Source organism: Callithrix jacchus, chromosome 13 (assembly GCF_049354715.1).
Source record: "Callithrix jacchus isolate 240 chromosome 13, calJac240_pri, whole genome shotgun sequence".
Taxonomy (NCBI): domain Eukaryota; kingdom Metazoa; phylum Chordata; class Mammalia; order Primates; family Cebidae; genus Callithrix; species Callithrix jacchus.
This window is the reverse complement of record NC_133514.1, coordinates 9,271,378-9,286,993: the sequence shown is the minus strand read 5'-3', so window position 1 is coordinate 9,286,993 and position 15,616 is coordinate 9,271,378. Positions and strand designations below refer to the sequence as shown.

At 41.9% G+C, this 15,616-nt stretch overlaps 1 protein-coding gene across 8 annotated transcripts in view; it reads right to left on the bottom strand.

Moving 5' to 3' along the window:
* Positions 1–15,616, bottom strand: part of MCPH1 (microcephalin 1) — a 244,677-nt gene that overhangs the window by 216,400 nt on the left and 12,661 nt on the right. The window lies entirely within an intron of this gene.

The following is a 15,616-nucleotide window of genomic DNA, read 5'->3' as shown; positions in this document are numbered from 1 at the left end:
ACCCGGGTCTTTTTCTCCCCCCAACAAACACAAGTAACAAAGAGATAGATTATATACTTATGGGAGGAGCTGGGTGCAGTAGCTCCCACGTGTAATTCTAACATTTTGGGAGGCGGAGGTGGGAGGACCGTTTGAGGTCAGGAGTTGGAGACTAGCTGGGGCAATGTAGCAAGACCGCCATCTCTACAAAAATTAAAAAAAAAAAAGGGCCGGGCGCAGTGGCTCACGCCTTTAATCCCGGCACTTTGGGAGGCCAAGGTGGGTGGATCATGAGGTCAAGAGATCGAGACCATCCTGGTCAACAAGGTGAAACCCCGTCTCTATTAAAAATACAAAAATTAGCTGGGCACGGTGGCGCGTGCCTGTAGTCTCAGCTCTCAGGAGGCTGAGGCAGGAGAATTGCTTGAGCCTAGGAGGTTGAGACTGCAGTAAGCCATGACTGTGGCCACGGCACTCCAGCCTAGGAGACAGAGCAAGACCTTGTCTCTAAAAAATGTTATAGTATCAGTTATTACAGCTGCTCCAAAAAAATCTACATTCAATGTAACCTAAGTGTACCGTGTGTATAAAGTCCACAGTAGTGTAACGCCCTACGCCTTGACATTCCGTCATCCCTCACTTAGTGACTCACCCACAGCAACTTCCAGTCCCACAAGCTCCATTCAGTCAACACCCTACATCAGTGTACCATATTTTATCTTTTATGCCACATTTTTACTGTACCTTTTAAGTTTAAATATGTTCAGATACACACATACTTAGCACTGGTTTACAACTGCACACGCTGTAGAGGTTTGTAGCCTAGGAGCAATAAGCTGTGCCACAGAGCCTGGGTGTGCAGTGGCTATGTCATCCAGGTATATGTCAATACACGCTATGATGGCTGCACACGAAAAATCACCTACCTATCCGTTTCTCAGAAGGCATCCCTGTTGTTAAGCAATACGTGACTTTATATTTAAAGCCAATGAATTGTGTACTTTAATTGGTTAAACTGTGTAGCTTGAGAGTTAGATCTTAAAACACTGTCAGGGGAAAAAAAAAACCATGAGATACCATTACCTATCTGCTCGAATTACTAAAATTCAAAAGATGGATAAATTACAAGTATTGGTGAAGACGTGGAGCGAATAGAACCCTCACACACTGCTTGTGGGAATATACAGCGCCATAACCACCTTGGAAAAGTATGGGTAATAACCCAAGAGAAATGAAAGCACACAACGATGCAAACGTAAATGTCTGTTGTAACTTTATCCATAATGACCCAAAATGGAAAACCATCCCGTGTCCATCAACCGGTAGCCTGTGGTATATGCCTGTAATAGAATACTACTCAGCTATAAAAGGAAATGAAACCACTGCTATACACAACATGGACCAGTCTCAAAAACATCCCCTTCAGTCAAACAAGTCAAGCACAAAATGGTACAATCTGGATGATTCCACTGATCTGAAGCTGTGGAACTGGTGACACTAATCTTTAGTGACAGAAACCAGACCTGTGGCTGCCCTGGGGTGGAAGGAGGAGGCAAGGAAGCTGATGAATGGACATGAGGGAGCTTTTGGGGTAATGAAAATGCCCTATATTTTGGCTGTGATGGTGACACAGGTACACATATTTGTCAAAACTCAGTGAATGCATACTTAAAATAGTTACATTTTGTTTTACATAAATGTTTGTATAAAGCTGATTTTAAAAACAAACCAACTATCTGAGCTACAACAATGGGGTGGGCAGAATGCTGGATCTAAGAGAAGAGATGGGAAAAGGAGGAGAGGTGGAAGAGGACAAGGAAGAAAATGTTTTTTAGGTGTGCTTCTTTTTAAAAAGTCCCCTTAGTTACCAATTTTAGGCATGAGAAATTTTTAGTTGCTTCTTCTTACTCTAGCAAAATGTCACCGATTTACCACTATTACAAGGAAGGGAACAGCGAAAGGCGGGTGGCTGAGATGCATCTGGATGAAAGACGTGGAGGAGACCCTAGATAATCATGTTATCAAATAGCCAGTATTAAAGTCACCACCGTCATCAGGACAAGGTCAGCCAGCTCATGAGAAGCCTCACACAACGGTGCTGGAAAAGTCACTACAGTTGCCTCCTATTGCACAACACAGAAAACCAAGGAGCACAGAAGATCATTTGCCAAAGTTTACTAAATGAGTAAGTATCCTTTAGTTAGCAGTTTGAGGAGCGGCTTGACAGAACCCAGTAAAACGTGTGCCTGGCACAGGTTACACAGCTGTGGAAGATGCGCCCTATTCCCTTTTCCATAAGCTTCCCAACCACTTATCCTTCAGAGCGGTAAGATCTGAGGTGCACAGAGACGCTCTCCCTGAAATCCATCTTCCCGGGTGTAACTACCATTACTCACTATGAACAAGTAAGCGGCACTTACCGCTGGTAATGCCATTCTGCACGCCAACAGCTATGCTTTAGCACATGTGGTAACACACCAAAGCTGTGACATGAAACTCACGTTTACCACGCACCCAACCGAAATCTACTTAACAGGCAAAATCTAACAGAACAGAACAGCTTCCAATTAGATTTCTATTTTTCTTCAGAAATGTAAAATGATAACTTTATCCCACCATCTAGTGGTCAAAACAAAGTGTTTCAAGAGATGTCTCTAAACAGAAAACCAACTTTCTGACCTTCATTTGCCAACTGCCGCTGCTTCGGAGCCAACAGGATTCAAAGCAGCAACGATCTCCTTGGGAATCCCTGCTCTGATTAGCTTGTTTTCCCCAGAGAGCCGATTCACTCCCACTTCCCACAGCACACCTGCCAGGCCTGCTAGGGACCACCAGCTCCCGTCCTACCCGTAGGACGACACCCATCTTCACCTGGGCCAGTCCTGCAGCCTTGTTAACTACTCTTGTGCCAAACTGCCCAGCATCAGTATCTTATTATCTAAGCCCAGTCAGTAAGTCAACAATTCAGGAAAAGTAAATGAATCTTCTATGTGGACGGCACTGCGTTAGCCACTAAGGCAAAGTAAAAAAGTGAGTCACATCTTTTTGAAGATTCCGGTCTGCAAGCACACAAGAACCCAGGACGAGACTCGGAGAAGTCTGCATAATAGTGCTCTGCCGGCAGAGAGAACACGTGAGCTGCATCGGGGTGAGAGCCTGCAGCACTTCTGTGGTCTGGCACCGGAACGACCGCAGCAAGTTAACTTAGGTGCTGCTGGAAGAACCTAGAGCCCAGTGGGTAATTCGCCCCGGTCCTAGGTGGCTGCACATCCACTGTTACACGCTGATGGGACCTCAGGAGGACACATCAGACAGACCCAAACTGAAGGACATTCATCTCACTGGTCAATGACTTTCAACAATGTCAAAGTCACAGAAGCCAATGAAAGACCAAAGAATAGCTGCAGGGTGAGAAGACTGAGGAGGTGAGAAATGGAGCTGGCTGCTGGTGGGATAGGAATGGAGTCTGAGGATTCCAGGAGGCAGGCAGCTGTGCTAAGCCCCTAATGTCGGCTGTGTTGTGCTTATGTGGGAAAATGTCCTTGTTTACAGCAAACCCTAAACGCAGGGGGTGATGGCCTTTGGTCAGCAACCAACTCTCAGCCCAGCAAGGACAAAGCCTGTGAACCAACCTAGCTGTTAGTTTGCAATTGTTTAAAAATGATAAACTTTCTTCAATGGAACTTAAGAGTGAGGACTAAGCTGACCTTTATTTCTTTCACCTTTATTTATTCTTTCCTCAAGGTAAAAATTTCTACATCCAAAGGAAATGTCAAAATTTTATCAGTTGCCATCTCATCTTAAAAAGAACATTCCCAGCCAAACCACATTGAGATACCATCTCACGCCAGTTAGAATGGCGATCATTAAAAAATCTGGAGACAACAGATGCTGGAGAGGATGTGGAGAAAAAGGAACACTTTTACACTGTTGGTGGGAGTGTAAATTAGTCCAACCATTGTGGAAGACAGTGTGGTGATTCCTCAAGACCTTAGAAATAGAAATTCCATTTGACCCAGCAATCCCATTACTGGGTATATACCCAAAGGACTATAAATCATTCTACTATAAGGACACATGCACACAAATGTTTATTGCAGCACTGTTTACAATAGCAAAGACCTGGAATCAACCCAAATGCCCATTGATGATAGACTGGATTGGGAAAATGTGGCACATATACACCATGGAATATTATGCAGCAATCAGAAATGATGAGTTCGTGTCGTTTGTAGGGACATGGATGAATCTGGAGAACATCATTCTCAGCAAACTGACACAAGAACAGAAAATGAAACACCGCATATTCTCACTCATAGGCGGGTGATGAAAAATGAGAACACATGGACACAGAGAGGGGAGTACTAAACACTGAGGTCTATTGGGGGAAAAGGGGAGGGCCAGTGGGAGGGGGAGGTGGGGAGGGATAGCCTGGGGAGAAACGCCAAATGTGGGTGAAGGGGTGAAAGCAAACAGAACACACTGCCATGTGTGTACCTATGCAACTGTATTGCATGCTCTGCACATGTACCCCAAAACCTAAAATGCAATAAAAAAAAAGAAAAAAAAAAAAAGAACATTCCCAGAATAAACCCAACAGAATGGGATTCTAGTGACACCTAGTGACCTGGCATAGTTAACGTTCACATCTGCAATGGGAACCACGAGCTATGGCATTGGATAGGCAGGCAGTTCACTGCAAAAGAACACACATGACATCAAACATGTAGGTCAGTTGGCTCTTATCTCTATGTCCTGCTGAAGAAAATTCAACCCCACAAAAAATCAGAGAAATGTAAATAAGAACAGTATTATTTCTTCTAGAAATTAGAGAAGACTAAAAGAACTAATAACTCACAATATAGGCAAAGGTCCTGGGAAATAGGTATCCTTTGATAATTCTAGAAGGAATGGAAACCAGTACACTCCTTCCAGAAGGTAATTTGGCAGCATCTATCATATTTACATATGTAAACTCTGAACTGAACGGCCCACTTTTGGGATTTAAACCTATGGAAAGATCTGGAAAAAGGTAATATATACAGAAGCTTAATGCTATACTATTTCTAACTGAAAAAAAACACAAAACAAGAAATGAAAAATTCCATATTCACCAATAGGAGACTGGTTATGTAAATTACTGTACAGCTACTACAAAAGATTCTTAAATATATATTTTAACGTGGGATATAGCTGCATGTAGAGACAGGGGGAAAACGTCCTGTAATAAACAGTTAACTAAAGAAGTATGGCTGGGAGCAGCAGCTCACACCTGTTATCCCAGCACTTTGGGAGGCCAAGTCGGGTGGATCACTTGAGGTCAGGAGTTCAAAACCAGCCTGGCCAAGATGTTGAAACCCCATCTCTACTAAAAACACACAATTAGCTGGGCGTGGTGGTGGGTGCCTGTAATTCCAGTTACTCGGGAGGCTGAGTCACAAAACTGCTTGAACTGGGGAGGCAGAGGTTGCAGTGAGTGAGTCAAGATTGTGTCACTGCACTCCAGCCTGGGCTACAGAGTAAGACCATATCTCAAAAAAAAAAAAAATTGGTGTTCCATTAAAAAAATAAAATCTACTTATTCACATGGATGTATATATAAATATGAATATATAAATGTATATGTACATACTTTTAAAATTTTTTCATTTGGCAGATAACTGTATATTCACAGAGTACAATGTGATTTATGTAAACCTTATGGAATGATTATAACAAGCTAATTAACATATCCATCATTGTAGGGAAAACATTTAAAATCTATTCTTTCAGTAATTTTGAAATACACATTATTAGTAACCTATGTATGTTTTATATATTTAGTACAAAGTCTGAAACTGTATATTCCAAATAGTCAAAATGGTAAGTTTCCCCTAACTTAGTGGAAGGAGGACAGAGGTAAATTGGTGAGAATTTTTCACTTTAAAAACATATACACGTTGCCAGGCACAGTGGCTCATGCCTGTAATCCCAGCACTTTGGGAGGTCAAGGAGGTGGATCACGAGGTCAAGAGATCGAGACCATCCTGGCCAACATGGTGAAACCCTGTCTCTACCAAAAATACAAAAAAATTAGACAGGCATGGTGGTGCATGTCTGTAGTCCCAGCTACTGGGACGCTGAGGCAGGAGAATCGCTTGAGCCCAGGACGTGGAGGTTGCAGTGAGCCAAGATTGTGCCCCTGTACTCCAGCCTAGCAACAGAGTGAGACTCCAACTCAAAAAACAAAACAAAACAAAATATTTAAATATAAGCACATTTAATCTGAAAGAAAGTTTATGTTTTTTTCTTTTTTGAGACAGAGTTTCGCTCTTGTTACCCAGGCTGGAGTGCAATGGGTTCAGGCAATTCTCCTGCCTCAGCCTCCTGAGTAGCTGGGATTACAGGCACATGCCACCATGCCCAGCTAATTTTTTGTATTTTTAGTAGAGACAGGGTTTTACCATGTTGACTAGGATGGTCTCGATCTCTTGACCTCATGATCCACCCGCCTCGGCCTCCCAAAGTGCTGGGATTACAAGGTTTATGTTTTTAAGATAACAAAAGGAGATCTAAAAACCAGTAATAAAACTGTGACTGTATTACAATAAATAATAAAAAGAAAGAAAGAAAGAATTGCTACTGAAAATGCCAAGAGATTAAGTTCACTTTTGAGGACCTTAAAAGTTTGCTTTTGCCAGGCATGGTGGCTCACACCTATAATCCTAGCACTTTGGGAGGCCAAGGCAGGTCAATCACCTGAGGTCAGGAGTTCAAGACCAGCCTGGCCAAAATGGTGAAACCCTGTCTCTACTAAAAGTACAAAAATTAGCCAGGCATGGTGGTGCATACCTATAGCCCCAGCTACTTGAAAGGCTGAGGCAGGAGAATTGCTTGAACCGGGAGGCAGAGGTTGCAGTGAGCTGAGATCGTGCCATTGCACTCCAGCCTGGGTGACAGAGTCAGACCCCAACTCCAGAAAAAAAAAAAAAGTTTGTTTCTGGATAATGAAGTTACAAGTATTATGCAGTCTGCATGAGCCCCCTGAGAAAGAGGCTGGGGCTGGTGACAGGCAGAAATAGAAAGAGGAAGGGATGAGGAATGAGAGGAAGGTGTCAGCGGCTGGGCCAGCAAAGTAGAGCAAATCCCAAACGGTCAGGATAAAACAATCTGTGATCACTCCAAATGCAGGCGTAGCTGAGAGGCCTATTTAGGTACAGAACTGCCTCCTGTTTTAACTTCTGTCCATGCATCTTCAGCTTCCTGTAAAGGTCTCTTCTTCTGCACTCTTTCCTCCACATTTCTAACCAACTTTTAAAATGTAGTTCTTTTTTTGAGTCATCTCCCCCATGGCATTTTCTCTAATATCTCTGTGCCACTTAACCAAATTTTCCTTTGTTCATAATTTTTTAGAATAAATATTTACTGAGCATCTACTATAAGGCAGAGGCATGTTAGATTCTTACTGGAGGCTGGGCGCGGTGGCTCACGCCTGTAATCCCAGCTCTTTGGGAGGCTGAGGCGGGTAGATCACGAGGTCAAGAGATTGAGACCATCCTGGTCAACATGGTGAAACCCCGTTTCTACTAAAAATACAAAAAATTAGCTGGGCATGGTGGTGCACCCCTGTAGTCCCAGCTACTCGGGAGGCTGAGGCAGGAGAATTGCTTGAACCCAGAAGGTGGAGGTTACAGTGAGCCGAGATTGCACCATTGCACTCCAGCCTGGGTAACAAGAGCGAAACTCCGTCTCAAAAAAAAAAAAAAGATTCTTACTGGAAAGACAACCATAAATAAGACAGATGTGTAGCTGCTCTTAGAGTCCATATTACAATAGAAAGACCAAATGCGTGATTAGAGATACAGACAGGTAAAGCAGTCAAATGAACAAAGTAAGTTTTAATAGTACACACAGGAAAAAAGGGTTAAGATAGAGAACAACAAAGAGGGCTTGAACTGTAAACTGGGACGGAGGAAGCTCTTTTGATAAGACGACCTTGCAATGCAACATGTATATAGGAGCTGACCACAAAACTGGGTTTAGAATCAGGAAGAGGGTGCAGAGTTCTCAGCACAGGCCAAAAACTAAAGGCAGGAAAGAGAGTGGCCTTGGGGACGTGGACGCCCAGAACATTTGGAAGAGGCAAACAAGGGTGAGGGGAACAGCTGGCATTGGAAAGGAAGGGGACAATCACACACAACACTGGACCTGGGTCAACAAACTTCTGTAAAGGGGCAGGTAGTGGGCCATAAGGTCTCTGTCACAAGGATTCACATCTACAGCTGTAGTACAGAGGCAGCCACTGATGACATCGGCCGACGAACATGGCTGTGTGACAATAAAATTGTATTTATGGATAATAAAATTGAATTTTATAAAATAAAAATGTCATGATATAGTAAATATTTTAATTTTTTTCTTGTAACCTGTAACTTAAAAACCATTCTTAGCTCATGGACCATTAAAAAAAATAAACAGTATGGCAAGGTGGATTTGGCCGGGGGAATTATATTTTGCCATTTCCTGCTATAGACCACTTAATTCTAAACTATTTTATCAGAAGGATAAAGCTGATTTACGTGTTGAAGTATTGCAGGTAATTAGGCATGAGTGGGCAGGAGAGGGCTCTACTACCCACTAGCAATGTCGGGTGATGGCTCAGCAATGATCGCATTGCCTCTCTAAAAGTGATAAACTGGCAGCCAGCGCCAGGGAGAGGCCATTTCCAGATGGTCCACAGCTCCTGTCCTAAAGTGTTAACTGAATGCAGACGCCAGGGAGAGGCAATTTCCGGGGCATGCGCATTAAGAGACAAAATGGCGGAGAAATGGGAAGATAGCCTCAGATGGGCACGCATAGAGCTTCCTAAACTATATGCCCTTAGCCCACCATAAGGGAAGAATCACGAGAAACGGGGAGCCTACAAATCCTAGGATCAATGTAAAACATCACATGTGACCTCTGTGATGGGACTCTTCCAAGTGTACTTTCCTTTCTTTCCGGTTCTGAAGCTTTTTGAATAAACTTCTGCTCCTGCTCTGATACTTGCCTCTGTCTCTTCTGCCTTATGCCCTCAGTCGAATTCTTCCTTCTGGGGAGGAAAGAACTGAAGTTGCTGCAAACCCATACGGATTTGCTGCCAGTAACTTGGATACCTTCCACTAGTAACAAAAGGGGTTAGTTACACCTGCTGATGTTTAAGAAACAAAATGGCACAGGCAGGAGGCTGCTGCAGTAACTGCAGTAAGACATGACAGTTGTCTGGACCGTGGGAGTAATAGCAGAGGTAAAGATCTATGAGAGATCTATTTTGAGATAAAAATCAATAAGCCATTTCAATAGACTCCATAAGGAGACGAGGTAGAGAAAACAATGACAGCTGCCTGATACTGAGTCTTCCCCAATTCCCTCCCTCAGAAAACAGAAAATATAAAAGAAACTTAAATAAAAGATACACATGACCTACATTCTCACCACTATGGAGGTTAACAGCACAAATTCAGATGACCTATAAGTAGAAATATCATCCAAATTCCAACACAGCTGCAAGTCTGTGGATGCAGAAAGCTGGGGAGAATAGGCTTAAGACTCCATAAAAAGCAGCATGGCCTGGAGGACTTACAGGAAGCACAGGTAAAAGAACTCTCAGAAAGGGGTTACCCAACACAACTGCCACAACACAGAACCCACACAGCTCACAGCACCCTCTCCAGGGAAGGGGCCTGAATGGGAGCAAAGTCAGGACAGGCAGGCTCTGAAAAGCATCAGTTCTGGGGGAACTGGCAGCCCTTGAACAAATGGCAGGGAAGAAAAAGAAGGAACTAAGAGAAAAACGTTTAAGGATCCTATAGAAACAAAAGGCAAACGAGATACATGCGCGCCCCCCGCTCCCTCCACCAGCAACACCTATACAAGAAACCATGCAAGACAGAACTGACAGAAGAGGATGCTCTGACCAGACACCAGCCTATATAATAAATGGAAATAGACAGAATACACTTCATCCGTTTAAAAAACTCTTTGAAAAAACCAAAAAGCAAATCATTTCAGCTGAAGAAACCTATCACACCCCCCAAAATCAACGCAAACACAAAACTGAATAATATAATAAAACCCTTGAACTTCAATCAAATTTTGTCAGCTGGGTGCAGTGGCTCAAACCAGTAATCCCAGCACTTTGAGAGGCTGAAGTGAGTGGATCACTTGGGCCCACACTGAGCTACACAGTGAGATCCCATCCCTATAAAAAATTTTTTTTAAATAGCTGGGCATGGTGGCACATGCCTAAAGTCTCAGAGGCTGGGGTGGGAGGATCGACTCAGCCTTGGAGGTCAAAGCAGCAGTAAGCTGCGACTGAGTCACAGCATTCCAGCCTGGGCAACAGAGCAAGACCCTGTCTCCAAACACCAGAAAACAGAGTAAGACCCTGTCTTCAAAAAATAAAAACAAACGCTGTCAAATGAGTATTTGGGGTAAAAATACATGTGTGTATGTGTGTGTACATGTATATATGTGTGTGTTTATGTGTCTGTGTATAAACATATATATAAAAATATAAAAGGGTTGAAGTCAAAGTGGCTGAAATGAAAGACAGCTAAGCAGGCCCAATGTAATATTATTGGAATCCCAGAAGAAAGGCACAACAATGAAACGGAATATTTAAAACTATAATCCAACAAAGTTTTGCAGAAATATAGGCCTGAATCTGTCGAAAAGGCCAAGCCAGGACTGGAATGATCAATCCAAAACATACTACAGTAAAGCTATGAGACTGAAAAAAATTCTTAAGGAGTCTCCAGACAAAAAGATCAAATAATTTTCAAGGGAAGAAGAACTACACTGGCATCAGATGCTTCAAAAGTAACACACTAAGTTCCAATTCTGTGTATTCCTAACAAACCAATGTTCAAATACCGATGAACTACAAGCTATACATCCTGGAAATACAAGAAAAAATAAAATAAACCAACTATGTGAGAGCTTTGAAAGCTGGAAGGAAAAAAAGAAAAAGAACAGGCAAAGTTGAAAAGGAAGCAGAAGAACCCGGGCATCACCACATTTTCTGTCTGCCCCCTAAAGGCAGCCACAGTCTCTATGGGAAGTGGTGTGGCGCAGCGGGCACTGAAGCAGAAGGTCCGGGCTCCTTTCTGGCTGAAGAGACCAGGGAGAGGAGCCTGGGTACCTAGGGCCACCAGAGAAATGAGGTAAGGACTCAGGAAGTAAGAGAACCAGAAGAGAAGCCCCGAATTCTGAGTATGGAAGTTCAAGTCTCTGGCTGACTCCTAAACAACATGTGCTTGAGGCAAACGAATCAGCTTGAACCTGACGCTTAAAGGGCCCATCTAAACAGCTGCCCACATGAAAGTGTGCATTTAACTTTAATGACAAGTTAACGGCTTGCTAAAACAAAAATGTCATGCTCTTTGGGACAATACAAAAGAATCCAGAGTCTACACAGTATTTACAATGTGCAAAATATAATCTCAAATTATTTGTCATATGAAGAGCCAGAAAAATCTGACACACTATCAAAGAAAAGAACAAAACAGATGCCAACCTTGAAATTATCAGACAAGGTCGTTAAGACAACTGTTTACAACTACACTCATTGAGGTAATAGAAAATATACATAACAAAAGACAGAAAGAGCAAAGATGAAAAATTTCACTTGAAAATGAAACAAAAAAATGTTTACAAAAAACAAGTAAAAATGTTACAACTCAAAAATATCTGAAATAAAGGTACTAAGTAGCAGAATGGATTTGATGAAGAAAAAAGTCAACGAACTTGGAGACAGATCAATCATCTGGCTTCAGAAAAAAACAGGCTGAGCAATAATGAACAAGAAGCAGAGCACTATGGACCAATGGAAGCATTTAAAAGTTACATTACACAGAAAGGACTGGCGAACTACTATGCTTACTGCCAGACCTGTAAGTAAGTTTGCTGTCACATAGACACATGCATTTGTTTACTTATTCTCTATTACTCTTTTCACAGTTGAACTGTTGAGGAGAGACCTTATGGCCCGCAAAGCCTAAAATATGTACTATCTGTCCCTTTACAGAAAACTTCACTAATCCCTGGTATACAACTAATTAGAAAAAGCTATATAGCTAATCAGAAAAGAGGAAGAAATGGGGCAGAAAAGATATATGAAGAAATGATGCCCCAAAACGACTCTTCTTTAGAAAAACAGATAACTGCATATTCAACAAGTTCCATAAAATCTAAACAAAATAAGCTTAAAAGAGCCATATCCTGACACTTAAATTTCTGAAAGTGAAAGGTAAGGAGAAAATCTTGACAAAGCCAGAGAAGGACACCTTAGTCTTTTTCCTTTTTTTTCTGAGACAGAATCTCTTTCTTGTTGCCCAGGCTAGAGTGCAGTGGTGCAATCTCGGCTCATTGCAACCTCCACCTCCTGGGTTCAGGTGATTCTCTTGCTTCAGCCTCCTGAGTAGCTGGGATTACAAGTGCCTGCCACCACACCCGGCTAATTTTTGTATTTTTAGTAGAGATGGGGTTTCACCATGTTGGTCAGGCTGGTCTCAAACTCCTGACCTCAGGTGATCCACTCACCTCTTCCTCCCAAAGTGCTGAGATTACAGGAGTGAGCCACCGTGTCCAGCCACTTTACTCTTATAATAGAGAAATTACATAAATAATTACAGACTTCTCAGGAAATACAACAAAGGACAGAGACTGGAAAACACCTTTAAGAAGTTGGTGGGGAAGCTGGGAGCAGTGGCTCACGCCTGTAATCCGAGCACTTTGGGAGACCGAGGCGGGCAAATCACGAGGTCAAGAGATGGAGACCATCCTGGCCAACATGGTGAAACCCCGTCTCTACTAAAAATACAAAAATTAGCTGGGCGTGGTGGTGTGCACCTGTAGTCCCAGCTACTCAGGAAGCTGAGGCAGAAGAATTGCTTGAACTCGGGAGGCGGAGCGTGCAGTGAGCCGAGATTGCGCCACTGCAATCCAGCCTGGCGCCTGGCGACAGAACAAGACTCTGTCTCAAAGAAAAAAAAAAAAGTAGTAGGGGGAGAAAAGGGCAACAGTCAACCTGGAATTGTATATCCATGAAAATATTATTCACAAATGATAATGGATTAAGGACATTTTCAGATAAAGGAAAGCTAACAAAATGTATTGTCACCTGATGAGCATTAAAAGAAATATTATACTGACAGAACTGAAGGGAGAAATAATTCAGTAATAATAGTTGGAGACTTCAATACCCCCATTTCAATAATGGATAAAACAACTAGACAGAGATCAAGAAGGAATCAGAAGACTTAAAAGGTTGTATAACTAGAGCCATCAGATGCCTATTTATAGAATGCTTCATCCAATAGCAGAATACACATTGTTTTCAGAACATACATTGTACATTTAGCATTCTGCTGTATATACCATATGTTAGGTCCTAAAGTAATAAATTTTAAAAGACAGAAATAATACAAAAAATGTTCTCCAACCACAAAAAAAAGAGAAATCTCAAAAACAAAAAGAAACTTGCCAAATTCACAAATGTAGAAATTAAAAGAGAACTTCCTAAATAACCATTGAATCAAAGAAATCACAAGGGAAACTAGAAAACACTCTGAAATGAATGAAAATGGAAGTACAACACACAAAGCCTTGTCAGATGTGCCTAAAGCAGTGATTAGAAGGATTTATAACTGTAAAGACTTGCATTGAAAAAGAGGACGGAAGCCAGTCCAGGTGGCTCAAGCCTGTAATCCCAGCACTTTGGGAGGCCGAGGTGGGCAGATCACCTGATGTCTGGAGTGTGAAACCAGCCTGGCCAACATGGTGAAACCTCACCTCTATCGAAAATACAAAAATTAGCCAGGCGTGGTGACACACATCCCAAGTAATCCTAGATACTCGGGATGCTAAGGCAGGAGAATCACTTGAACCTGGGAGGTAGTGGCAGCAGTGAGCCAAGATCACGCCACTGCACTCCAGCCTGGGCAACAGAGCAAGGCTGTATCAAAAAAAAAGAGAGAGAGATTACTAACATTAAGAATGAATTATTGCTGACCTTACAAAAAGAATGTAACAGAATGCTATGAGCAAGCGAATAGCAACAAATTAGATAACCTAGATGACCTGGAAAACCCCTAGAAAGACACAAGCTACTGAACCTGACTCAAAACTTTCCACAAAACAAAAGCAAAAAGCAGCCAGCTTCAAATGCCTTCACTGGTAAATTCTATCAAGTGTTTAAAGAAGAAATAACACCAAGCCTTACAAACTCTTCAAAAACTGAGTAACACACTGTAATTCGGTCTCCGATGCCAGCATTGCTCCAACACCAAGTAACACAAAGTCATTACATGGAAACTATAGATCGATAACCCCTATGAACATAACTGCTAAATGAATAAGTACATAACACTAGCAAACTGTTTCAACAATTTTTTTTAACTTCTTCTTATTATTATTTTGAGACTGAGTCTCGCTCTCTTGCCCAGGCTGGGATGCAGTGGCGCAATCTCAGTTCATTGCAACCTCTGCCTCCCGGGTTCAAGCAATTCTCTGCCTCAGGTCTCCCGAATAGCTGGGATTACAGGTGTCTACCACCACACCCGGCTAACTTTTGTATTTTTAGTACAGTCGAGGTTTCAACATCTTGCAGTCTGGTCTTGAACTCCCAACCTCATGATCCACCTACCTCGGCCTCCCAAAGTGTGGGGGTTACAGGCATGAGCCACCTCGCTCAGCCTACTTGTTGTATTTTTAGTAGAGATAGGGTTTCACTACACTGATTAGGCGGGTCTCAAACTCCTGACCTCAGGTGAACCCACCTCGGCCTCCCAAAGTGCTGGAATTACAGGTGTGAGCCACCACATCCAGCCAGTTGCAACAATTAAAAAGGAAAGATGACAACATATATGTTGTGACAAGTAGGATTTACCCTAGGACTCCAAGGTTGGTTCACCATACAAAACCCCTCAATTACACCATATTAATATAACAAAGGACAAAAATCACATGATCGATAGACGTAGAAAAGCATTTGACAACAACATCTAACATCCTTTAATAAGAAGAAACAACAAGTGACTTGAACAGAAGGGAATGTCCTCAGCCTGATAAAGGACATCTACACGAACCCACAGTTACCATCATACTAAATTATGAAATACTGAAAGCTTTTCTCCAAAGATGAGGAACAGGACAAGGATGCCCATTCTCATCGCTTCTATTCAACATTGTGCTAGAGGTTCTGGCCAGAACAAATAGGTAAAATAAAATAAAATAAAATAAAATAAAAGGCAGCCACACTAGAAATGAAGAAGTAAACCTATATTTACAAAATTACACAAAATTGCATATAGAAAAATCCTAAGGAACCAACTAATTTTTATATTTAAAACTAATAAACAAGTTCAGCAAATTTGCAGGATATAAGTTCAATATACAAAAATCACCTGCATTTATGTATACTAACAGCTAACAACTTAAAAAAAGTTAAGAAAAGAAAAAGACAAAAAAAATTAAGAAAACAATTTCATTTACATGAAAATGAACAAAAAATTTAGGAATAAATTTAACCCAGGAGGTATAAAACTTATACACCGAAAACTAGAAAATATCACTAAATGAAATTTGAGACCCGAAACAGAAACACATCCCATTTCCA